Genomic DNA, 12,886 nt, shown 5'->3' on the forward strand with positions numbered 1-12,886 from the left:
AATTCTTGAGTCTGCAGCTCCCTGCACATTTCACAGCCTTTCACTGGACCCTTTCATTATGAAAATCCAAGATACAAACTCCTGCATTTGTTTATAACCTCTAGCAGCTAACAAGATGCTGTAATTTGTGAAAAAATTTGCTGGCAACTCTGCTTCAGTACCTTTGTCCTTGTAAATCATCTTGTGAAATGCCATTTTGTATGTAACACCCAGCAGAAAATAAAGTAGTCTTTCCAACTAGCTCCGGTTTTCATAACTTACACCAAGCATTACACTCCTGTAAATCTTTATCACAGCTTACAAACTTCACTTTTCAAATGATCTGTTTAAAAAACCAAAATTAATTAATTCTGATGCCATTTCACCTTAACAGCTTCTGAAACATTTCAATGCATTACAGATCAATTTCTCCACCTCCAGCAATCAAAGCATCTGTAATTCACTGCACAAAGCCTCATACACCACCACTACCACCCTACAAGGAAAGTTCAAAACATTTTGTAGAAGAATAGAGAATGCAAAAGTGTTTCCTTTAACAGTTCATTCACTCACTTCTATCTTTTATTTTGGTTATTTGCAGACACTGGAATGGATGTAGTACTCATGCACTCATCAAAGGGGAAAATGGAAGAACATAATTCAAAATCAAAAGTGACTGGTTAATTCTAGTTTTTTAATAAACTCACAATTAAATTTAAGTCTTGAAGAACTTTTACAGACATTACAATACAATCTCAAGAGGCCTTTAGACTGAGCAACATGGAAAAATGTGGTTTTCACAGTAAACTGGCTTAAACACATTACATCCTCCATAAACATTATAACAACAAATTTTAAACCATGTTTGCAGTTGTGGAATTCTTGTACTTAGTCTCTCTATCTGCCAGCAGAGAAAAAATAAAAATCCCTGAGAAGAAATTCAATGTTGTCAGGTGCCAGTCATGTCTGCAAGTTTTCTGCAACTGAAGATATATAGACATGCGTGTGAATGTATACAGACACAAACTGGTTCAGTACACTCCTAGAGCATCAGTTGAAGCTGTAGGACAAGATGCTGTGCTTCAGTGAATAAAGAAAATCTCCACGAATTAAAACTAGCAGACAGTCAAAAAGCAGATTCCTTCTAAGAATGACCAAGTAAACAACCTTGTATTTTATACCTTTTATACTAACACAGTAGTTTCATATCAAAATTTCCTGTTCTGATTTAGATCAGTATCAGTTTTCTCTTATCATAATTTTTAGGGCACCTCAGATCACTAAATTCTTAAATTCATTTAATCTAATGATGAATCAGAGGTCTTTTCAGAGAGTGCCCACTACATCAGTATAACAAACTAATGATGGCAAATGCCTTAGAAGTTCCAACAATCAGAAGACAACTTTTTTAGGTTGCAATTAATACTGCTTATCAAGAAAATTTCTCTTACTTTAAAATGTTAGTTTACCTGGGTTACAGATTATCTGAAACCTTTTTAAATGCCTGCTGCTGATTGCAGTTGAGGGCAGTGTAATTTGAACCCAGAAGAACCAAGACCACATTTTTATCAACTTGAACACAAGGCCCTAAATCCCACAAAATAATACCCCTCAGGCCACTTGTTGACTTCTTTAAGCCCATACCTCTTTGCAGTGTGCAAAAGGATAGTAATAGCACAAGCATGTATTTGTCATACAAAAATGGTCTGTTTATATCATTGTTTGACAAAGCACCTTTAGTAACAAGGCACTCTATTCGAGATATAATTTTTGCAGACATTTGTATGCCAAATTAAAAAAAAAATCTCTATGATGGTAGGTTTAATGAGGTACTCTGTTATTCTCTGTAATAAAAACTAAATGAGACAGAATTCTTCAGCTTAATTGCCACATCTGTTATTAGGCACTTTACTTTGATTGACTGGAGTGTATGTGTCAAAGACTCTGCCAGAAAACAGGCAAACTTTGTAAAGTAGACTTATAACTTATAGCCTGACTGGCACAAGCAGCATCTCTGTTACAGCTTCTGCTGCCTCTCAGTTAAAACTACAACAATGTTGGCCTTGGTTCAGTCATTCATTAAAAATTAAAGCAAGTATTGCAAATTGTACCCTTTTTTTGTTTTTTAAAGGTAAATTAAAAGCAGTCTCTATTTTCAGAAGGAAGAGCAGTAGTATCTTAGTGTGTGAATGTGTCATCTCTCATTAATGGATGAGAGAAACATAAGCAACCCAGAATTTGGAAATTAGACTACATGAAATTTTACATTCAGTGGTGCATCTGCTGCCTTAATTTGCCAGCAGATGAGCAAAGGGTAGAAGCGACAGTGACAAATAGCACAGCATTTGCAGAGGGACTCAATAATTACAGTGAGGGAGCTCCTGGGAAGAGCAAAAATGGAAGGGACACTCTCCTCTGATCTGTATGAAAACTTGGTATGAAACCTGAACTCAGGAACTTTTTCTTAAATCCACAGATCATGACACCTGGTGAAAAACTCAGGTATCCTGAGCTGGCCAACAAGTGGTATTATGACCAGCTGATTTTCTTTTGGCTCTAGAGCCTACTCTTAGCATCTACTGTCCTGACATAGCAAAAGGACACTTCCTCCCTCAACTAACTTCTTTTTTCCAATTTCACACAGGCTTTCTAGCAGGAGCACAGAAATGTATGTTGCTATTGTAAGCATGAAGACAGACAGGCCAGCTGCAGTATTGCAGACTTCATCCAGTAAGGAGCAAGGAATTATCTGACCTTCCTTACAAGTTTTCTCTGCTGCTCCAGAGAGTGCAAAGAAAGGTAAAAGTATGTGTGGAAGAGCAATAAAAACTGCACCAATACCCATTGCATCCGCTCTTGAAAAGCAGGATGCTTCTGTGCTGGAGGCTGAAGTAAAGCTGTCCACCGTGGGCTGGTCAAGCGATGGGCACTTGGCCCATCAGCTGCTCACTGAACTAATCCATGTAAAAATCTTTCCTCTCTCTGGAAGGTAGTTTGGGACAGTAATTCTCCCCCTCCAGGAGAGCAAGAGACTGTTTTTTGGAAGGAGTCTGCCCCAATGGGTGAGATGAGCCAGGGCAGATGCTCTTTGTCACTGTTCAAAGGTTTTCGTTCTCATCTCAGGAGTTCAAGGCTGCTCCATGCTACAAGGAAATCCAGAAAGTTTTCACACAGATCTCTACTTTGAGATCTCTTTACTCTTGCAAGTATCTGCTTTCCCTTAATCTAGCGAATACAGCAAAAGATAGCACTCACTTAAGCACATTTATTTTAGATTCACATTATGTAATAATCTCACATAAAGTATTTTAAGTCACATAACTCCCTACAAGATCTATAACACTTCTTCTAACACTGCAAGGCCTTTTATTCTTAAAGCTATTCTTAAAAACCATACTGTACATGGAAAGTGTTTGGCTCCAGTCTAAGTGTTTCATCTTGTTTTACAAAACAAGTCAACAGCAGAGCTGCAAACAGAACTTAGGTCTGCTAGTCTCCATTTTCAACCCACCCTCAGGACCCATGCCTCCAGTTTGATATTCTGTCACGATGACAATGACATGAGCTTATGGTACTAACTGGGTGTAGCAAATCACGAAACACACACTTCTGGGTCCTTATCATTTACAAAGGAACCACTACACCCAATGTCACGACTGAGACAATTTTTTTTACAGATTTGGGTCACCTCTGAAGAGGCCAATAATGCCCTCTTGTCAGTCTGCTTTTTCACTTGGTTTTTTTTTTCCCACTGGTGGTCTTGTTGGAAACAGCAGTGGAGAAAAATACACACATATGCCGAAGAGAAAACATCAGTGTACTAAAGCTTTGCAATTTTCCTTGAGATAGGCTATGCTGGGTAATTTTCAAAAGTCTACTCAGAGAGTCCCACAAGGGAAGAAGATAAAGTTTGAAGTGTGTATCTAGAAGGCAGGCTCCAGAAATGTTATTCAGTGGCACTAGAAATTTTTGGAGTGGACTTCTACTTAATTCCAAACCCCCTTGTGCAGACCAAGAGACAGCAGCAACCTCAGGCTTTCTCTACAACTTGTCTCATTGCTAGATAGGAAAGGGCATTTCCTCCCTGCATCCTGGCACTACTTCAGCAAACAAGCCAAACAAAATCCTCATTTCTGAAGTTGATTCTCTGTCAAAATACACACAAGAAAGGTTGGCAATCTACAAAAGCACAAAAAATCTTCTCCTGCATATTAGTGGTGCAGACCAGAACCCCAAACCACTACATCTTCTGAGGTTCACTTATTATGAATGCATATCCTGGCTGTCATTATTCATACATAATGCAAATTGGCATGAACTGATGTTCACCAAGAAAGAATGGAGCATATCTAAAAAGTGCATTAAAGTTGCAGAGGAACAATATTGTTCCAGAGATGAGATTAAGTCTCACAGCTCTCTGAAATAGGTTATGGAGATGGAAAAATCTACTGACAAGCAGTGGAGATACTTAAAGTAAGGAAGCTTCTCTCTTGCAATGTTTTTATTTTACTCTCTCAACAACTAGTCACTCAATCTTCTTATTCAATAATTAAAAATGCAGTCTTTTGTGCGTTCTGAGTTTACACAAGTTCCGTGGAAGTAGTGATTTTTTTTTTTTTCTGGACCATCTTGTCTTTTGAAGTGATGGAGGCCTGTGGCACACCTGCACAGCAGAATCTGCAATGTGTGGTGCTTTTAATCCAAATCAATCCTAAAGCACAAAGAGCACCATATGCACTCTCAGCAGAGTCCATCACAGTGCTGGCAATTCCGCTTTTGTCTAAAAGAAAATTTAATTATCTATTAAAAGAGGACAGTTATTCTGGCTTTGGTGGAGGCAGCTTTGGTATATTTGGATCACACAGGTATGTGTGTCTTCACAGATCCTAAAATGTACGAACAATGAGTCTGGCATCATGAGCTTCACCGCAGTTACTCTGGAAGTTCCGTGATCTCACTTGAGCCACTCCTGGTTTACTCAATGCAAGTAAGAAAACTGGACCCTCAGCCTGTGTACAGTTACATGTTTTATTTTAAAAGAACTGAAACTAGCTAAAATGAATTTATTCAAAAAAACCCAAACAGAAATTACATTATTTGCAGACTGATAAAATCTTCCTGAACTTTACCCCTCAATTTAAAATACACATTTCAATCTCACTGGCAGGTACAATTCAGAAACAGTTGTTATCTACAATATCAGTGGGGGGGGGGGGGTGGGGGGGTGGGGGGGAGAAGATGAAGAAAAAAACAAAGATTAAAAGATCAAGTTACTCTCCACTTCCAAACAAGCCTGGCCACAGCTGTACATCAGCTTCCGAGCAACTGTTCTACAAACACACAACAGGACTTCTGTCTTGCCACAGGGTTTGCTCGGGTCACCCGCATGTGGCGTGGATTAAAAAGGCAGAAAAGCTCCATTACGGAGTGAGCAGAGCCACGAGTTAAACGCGGGAGCCGGTGGTGCTGCTGGTAAATATCCTGTTCAGTGCTCAATCCCGAGGGAACTCCCCCAGATCCAGAGGAGCCTACAAGCAGCTCTGGAAAAAGGGGCCCAAATCATCATTCTGCTTTCATACTTTCACCATCTAAGCAGGAGAAAGTCAGGAGGAAATGAGACCAGAGAATTATGTGGGGTTTTCTTAGGCAAAAAGAGGTTATGAAAGAGGGTAGCCTCTGATTTTCAGAGGTGACAGAGTGATGGATTCAGGCCGCCTGTGCAGATTGTGAAATTATTCTTATCGTAGGAAAACAGTAAAAAGGAAAAGTGACATACAGCAGTAGTTAAAGAAAAAGGCCAAACCTCTTTGCAGGGTGTGATCACCAGTAACTCTGGTCATCATCAGGTGCCACCTCCCATGTGTTGGAGAAGCCAATGCAGCCCTCAAGGCTGTAAAGGTAAACCAGTCATTCACTAACTGAAGAGCTCTCCACTCCAGCTGCTGTACCCTATTTACTCAGTAGACTTCCAGCCCTGCCGCCTTTGGGACCAAGACTACCACAGCTCACAACTCGTCAGGGACATTTCTTCATGTATCAAGTTCTCTTGAACCCTTTCAAGAGGGTTTATAAATCACCAAACCACAAACACACACAGCCAAAATTTGTGCTTAAGTTCCATGAGCATGATGTGTGTATTGCCAGACCACTGTGTCCAAAATTTTTAAACACTTCAGAGGAAACTAAAACTCAGCTACACATGCTCAAAAACACACAGAAGGGAGACATGAAGCAAAGAAGCAATGAAGCAAAGAAGCAAGAAGTGGAAGATCCACTTGGCCTGTTGGCATACTCCGTCTTATTCCCACTGTGTCTGCTCTCAGTGCTATGTTACATGTTTTTTGCTGATTCCTGACAGCAGCTTCCAAAAAAACATAAACAAATCAATTATGTCATTTTGTACTTAAAACTTAACCAGACCTTGGCGTGAACACACACAAACACACGTCTTTTTTTCTTTTTTTTTTTTTCTTTTTTTTTTTTTTTAACATGCAAGTGCTTCCAGTGTGTTCACATTCTCAGGGTGATCAAGCTTGGTCTGACTATTGGCTTTTGGAGGATCTGATGCCAGTCAGGCGTGCATAATGGCCTCTTTGTCTCACTGTCACATGAGCAGCATTGTGTTACAATCATTGCCACTCGGGGCTTAAACTGCAAGGCATGCTTTCACACAAAACGCTCACTTTGGGGGCTCCTTTTGGCAGAGCCCTGCGATCGAAACTCTTGCTGCTCTTTAGTTAATCAGCCCGGCAGTGCTGAAACTTTAAAAGTCAGGATTCAAAAGCTCTCATTCGAGTCAACCGATTATGAAACTTCTCTGTGGGCCACATGAAGAGCAGGGAAGGTAACGTAACATAACTGTCATTTATTTAAATCACTTTAAATCACTTTTCCTAAGCCCTATGACAGCAGAGAATTGTGCTCCAAATAACAGTGGGGGATGGGAAAAAAGAAATCTCAAGTCCAACTTATCTCCACCTTGAAGATTTTTCTCCTGTACTTCAGAAAAACGTCTGCAAAATAAAACCAAAACATTTCCAAAGGACAAGGACAAGTAACTTGCCAGGTGACAGTGTTATTTTATTATTTGCTCTGTAAATCCTTTAAAGTCACCAAGAACACCCAACCCTTCCCCTGCCAAACAAAACTCTGAAAAACAGATAGACAAGACTTCCATATAGGAGAAACTTTAAAAGTTGCTTTAAACATGCTGAACTCATTAAAACCCTGTACAGATGTCTCTGCTTTCTTTAGTGAAAAGTATTCTAACAGGGCTGAGACAAAATCACGTTAAGAACAACATCCTCCTGCCCATACTGTCTCTTGAATAATTTTGTACTGGAAATGTATGTCTTGTACAGCTACACTTGAAATACAGTACTACTCACTCTGAAGAGGACTTACAGGACCTACCTCTGAAGGAAACAGGCACTGTGTGGGAAGAATTCATGACACGATGCCTGTGATGCGCAGAAAACTTTGGGAAGCAGTGGCTTCTTCCAGAAAGAAATGGGGTTGTGCAGGGAACAACAAACTACCAGCTCACATATCTTCTGTCCAGTTCATTTTTCTTTCCTTTGCAGTCCATCAAAGTAATTTGATTATGTTATAAAAGTAATGTAACTTCTTCTGAGCCCTGGTTTAGTGTTCCACCATACTGGTCATACACGTACCAGATACCCTAAAAACACATTACCCTCCTCTGGATCATTTTTCTTTACTAAGCAGCCTAAGCCAGCCTTCCTCCTTCTCTACAGCCTCCAACTGCTGCTTTGAGCAGACCCTTCCAGACAAGCACTGGCCCAGAGAAACACCACCACAATGGGTCAGGGCCACCCTGACTCTTGCCTGGACAATTCTACCCAGACCACAAACTCTGCTGGTCTCCTCTTGTCCAGCCTGACAAATTCACCTTGTGCATCATGCTGAGGTCACAACTTCTCTGAGATGCCCCTTGCCTTTCATGGTCTCTTCCCATGCCCAGAATTTCCAGTACTTTACAAGATGCTGACCCTTTGTTCAAGGCCTTGGTTACAGCTATTGTTGGCAATATACTGGTATTACTCAGAAATAGTTCTTCACTGTCTCCTATTTGAAGGCTCTCATCCAAAAATGAGCTATCATTAATCTCTTTAAATGTATGAATTTCTGTTGACTTTTGATGGAAAATAACATGACTTTAGCTTGACATGTGTCTTCATTATTTCACTGTCTCTCGTTATTTCCTCTTGCCTTTCATCTTGCAGTTTAGATTACAAAAGGTAAAATAATTTTGTCCTATTGTTCTTGTGCTGTTACACATCTCCTGTGGCTGCAGTGGTGGACACTAGAGCCATACAACCTGCAGCTCTTCATGCCAGTGATCGTAACTCTAAAATGACACCCTAATATGAAGTCTTTAAATTTCTTTGCAAAAATAATTTTGCACATGCACCTGTGTGTGTTCAACAAAAATTATCTGGTAGGCTGAGAAGGGTGTTCTTTTACAGCAACAGAAAAACGATTAAATTTCTTTCCTAAGGTCACACAGCAAGTCAATGTCAAAGTTAAAATTATGTTTTCTGCTGTATGTTTTCATTGTCTTGCACATCAAAAAGAGCTCAGAATTAGTATCTCACTGCTGACTATGGGCTGATTTCTCTGACAATCAGATACAAAACACTGATAAAACTGGAAGAGATGGCTGTCCATATTTTAATATAAATCTAATGTGTACATCCAAAGGCATGAACCACAAATCCTTACATATGCAAAACATCAATTAAAGACCAGACAGTTTGAATGGGTTAATTAACATGAAAGCTGACATAATCAATAAAGCTATTCCAGTAAAGCAAATCTCACCCCAGAATATTTCTCCTAGTTTTCTGACAGATGGCTTTAGATGATATAGACACTTTTCACAAGTAAAAAAAAAAAAAAAAAAAAAAAAGAAAAAACCAAAAGCATTTGGAGTATCAAGACACAGATTCTTTTCACAGATGAAAAAATACTGCAGCTACATCTACATTTATGCTATGCTGACTGGAGTATGTGAAATCAGTACTAATTACTGACAAAAAAATCTGTTAATATTAAAAATCAGGATCAAATTCCTGGCAGTGAGTCAGTAACATAACTACTGATTCCACAGGCATCATCGAGGAACACACCACTTAGCAGGAGTAAGGATGTAAGAACTTTGTCATTTCACTACACTATTCCTGTCCATACCTAAAGAAATACTATTCATCTACACTGTGTTCCATTAAAACAATTTCTTTTAAAAAATGGGATCACATCCATCTTATAATACTAGCTACACAACTTTGTATTTTTTAAAAACAATGTATCTTTAGTTACACTAAAACTGTGCCACATAAACAAAGAATCTGGTTTTTACCTTCCGCAAAAGCTACTTGCCTTCCCTGATAAGAAGTGATAATGCCTAGATTAGAAAAAGTGATGCAAAACTCCTGCCAAGTAATCGGAATATAAATTCAAGGGATCCTTACCAGCTGCAGTCAAAAGCCCACTCCAAACTCTGCTAGATGTTAATCAGACTTAAGTATGTTAATGCACAGTTCCTGTATTCTTTGCATAGATGAGTTAATTGCTTTTGTTAACTGCACTTGCTTCCTTAGGGGGGTGTGTGTACCCATACAGCTGAACAGCTGATTGTGGAAACCATAGTTATGCAAGTCAGTGAATGATTGTTCACTTGGTTAAACCCTTCTGCTCACCTCAGAACAACTCATTTAACACTGTAACCTATGGACAGGTTCTCCAGGTGCCCACTCCCACTCCATCAGTCCCACTTAAAATGATGGCATTAGTTACCCGAGTTTTAAGTTGACCTCTAAATGGTGAAATTTATATACAAAGGGCTAAGGTATCTCCTCCCTGATGCAAGGATAGTACAGTTTCAGTCTGTGGGGACTCAAACCTGTGCACAGCCCTGCCCCTGAAGAACTGTGCCACCTCTGGACCATTTTACAATCTGATACACCAGAAAAGGGGAACTCTGCTTCCAGGAAAATTAAGTAGACACGGCCAGTTGGCTTCACACAGGTCACTGAGCTGTCTGCAGTTTAGAACTTTTTTGCCAGATATGGACTATGATCGGTGAGCAAACCCACAAATTTCATAGTCAATCTTATGAACTTTTCCATCTGAGACTTGTAACACTCCAGACTTAAAACCACACACGAAGGAGCCAAGCACAAAGCCTCCATAGCATATTAACAGTCAATACTAATATGATGCCACTGATTCATCCCCTGTGGGAGCAACACCCATTTAAATTTGATTGTATGACAAGGCCACATGGATGGTGTGTAAGAAAAATTAAAGTTTATTACATAAAGTGCCATATATTGATTCTGTGCAGGTGCATGAGTTACACAGGCAAACAAGAAGAAACTTGGTGCTAAATTACAGTTTGTCCAGCTTATTAAAAATCTGGAGCACACCTGCCCAGTTGGTCTTTCTGATTTGAGACAGGAAATCCAACTGTACGTGCTAATACTATTTCACTTGCAGGGCCACTAACGAGCAAGCAATACAGTTATTTGGCCACCTAGCCTAGTATTTTCCTAAATTCTATCTCCAGCTCAGACAATTGCACACCCCCTCCCTCCACTTCAAGAACAACACACATACCTACCTAATTATATATGCTTTCCTCCAAGTATTGTGCTATTGGGCACAAATACCATTTAGGGATATTGACAAAGCAACTGAAGTCAACTTTCAGTTTCAGTCTCACATCAGATGCGCTGCTCAATCAAAGAATCTAAGAGTTTTCAGCAAAGGTCTGCAGCTTATCTGCTGGGAAACAAATGCTACTCTCCAGATTTGTGGTTTTGGTTTTTTCCCTTTGTTCTTGAAGATGCTGGATAAAAACATTTTTCCTATATAGAGCCATTATGTTAATCAGTTTTCTAAAACACTGCTGCAAAAGCTCAGTAACCAACTTGATAAAATAAGCTATAAAGCATTTCAATACCGATGACACATTTCAAGTGAGGTTTTACACTCACTCTTTGCTGAGAAGTTGGTACTTTGGAAAAACTTCAGAGCTGTACATGATTCTAGGAAATGCATGTTCATTTTGACTACATTTTAGTACTCAATGACTGGCTGCAACATTTAAGTAATTAATAAGATTATCAAAAGCTCTCCATTCCCAGCTCATTCGAGGAAAAGCAGCTGTGTATTTTTCCTAATTAATTTGTGCCTACATTTCCAGACTGAAGCTACTCCTTGGCTGAAAAACAAAATAGGAAATGTTTATGCTACTATTACTATCGCCAAAAGAAAATCTGTGCAGGATACCACACAACCGAGAATTTTCCTAGGCAGCTGCTGTTGAGGGACATATGCTGGAACGAAATCAAGGTATTAAACAGATGTGCATTTTCACGTGCAGGTCACACTAATTTACATCTATATACAAGCATCCCTCTATTCCAGTGCGTACACTCGTTCCAGTCCCCACTCAGGACTGCCAGAAACCTTCCATGAAAACGAAGGACAATCTTTAAAAACAGGCACTTAGATGAGAAGAAGAAAAAAAAAAAAAAAGTGCTCTGAGGACAATCTGAACCGACTCGTCCGGGCGCGGGACCGCAGGAGCGCCCAGGCATTCCGCCCCACCATCCCGGTCACCCCGCAGGAACGCGGGGACAAACACGCCTGGATGCTCTGCAAGGGCGTAGGCACCGCGGGCGGCCCCACATCCCACTCGCTCCCCGGATGATGCTTCTGCCGAGGACAAACCCCGCTCCGGGAGCGATGCCATCTCACCCCCGCTTCCCCCCCGAGGCTGCCGCACTTGGCACCTGCGGGACGGGACGGGACGGGACGGGTCCGATCAGTACCTACCTGTCCCGCGGCCGCCCTCCCCGTCTGACCGGCCACCGGGACCTGCCGCCGGGAGCCGCCGCCGCCGGGAGTTGAGCGAGGGGCGGTACGAGCCGCGGGGCCGGCGGGGATCAGCCCCTCCTCCGCCTACCCCGGACCGCCCCCAGCCAGACCCACAGACATCTTTAACTACTTACCCTCTTTCCCAGCGCCACTGCCGCTAGGTGCGCGGTGGGTAGAGGAAGGTGTTTTCCTCCAGTCCCGGAATCGGCGCTGTCCAGTCACTTGCAGGCAAAGTGCGAGCTGCTAGGGACCTCAGAGGTCATTTTATTCGGTTTAGTGAAAGATGGGTACCTACTCAGTAGGTGATCGAGAAGTGAAATCGTCTTTTCAATCGACTAAATGCTTAGGTCCCGCAATGAGGGGCTGATCCTAAATTCACAGAAAAAGAAACGTCAGGTGCTTCTCTCCAGAACGGCTACAGAAAGGAAGGACATCGTGGCTTTTGCATTTAAATGTATTTTAGTATATTTAAGATACTTAATCTGCAAGAAGTTTTGCTGCTTTTTTTTGGTTTATTTTTTTCCTATGTGAGCATGCTGTCGCAGACACGATTATCATGCAGTCGCTACTTGGCCCGGTCTTTGCCAGTGCAGGCCCGTCGTGGAGCCGACACCATTGGCTCTGCGGGACAAGGAGGAACGTTCCAGCACCTTCTCACAGAAGCCATATCTGTAGCCCCCCACGCAACTAAAACTCGGCCGTGCGACCCCATACAGCTTTTCTCCCATGTCCATGAGGTGTGGGGGTGCTGAGGGTGCTGTTGCCAGCCACTGAGGGCTTCCTGGGTGGCGGGCGTTCCCCAGCCCGGGCTGTGGGGATGGCGAGTGCCCCCACCCGTGGGTGCTACCGCATGGTCAGTGAGTGTCCGGTGTGCGGGTGGGTGCTGGTGCCGCTCGCCATCTGCATCCCGACTGGGCTGGGTAGGCGCTGCCCAGAGCGGCGCGGGGAGAGAGGAGAAGAAGCGGTGCTGCCGCCTGAGGAGGCGCAGGTGGGAATCGGA

General features: G+C 41.7%; 1 protein-coding gene across 4 annotated transcripts in view; it reads right to left on the reverse strand.

The window, feature by feature from the left end:
- The window catches only part of MEGF10 (multiple EGF like domains 10), an 85,124-nt gene extending 73,170 nt beyond the window's left edge, over positions 1-11,954 (reverse strand). For all 4 annotated transcript variants that reach the window (XM_063421718.1, XM_063421717.1, XM_063421716.1 and 1 more), the window contains exon 1: positions 11,845-11,954. The gene's annotated coding sequence lies outside the window, so the exon portion shown is untranslated. The remainder of the gene's footprint in view (positions 1-11,844) is intronic.
- Between the last annotated feature and the right edge of the window lie 932 nt (positions 11,955-12,886).

This window comes from Prinia subflava, chromosome Z, assembly GCF_021018805.1.
Source record: "Prinia subflava isolate CZ2003 ecotype Zambia chromosome Z, Cam_Psub_1.2, whole genome shotgun sequence".
Taxonomy (NCBI): domain Eukaryota; kingdom Metazoa; phylum Chordata; class Aves; order Passeriformes; family Cisticolidae; genus Prinia; species Prinia subflava.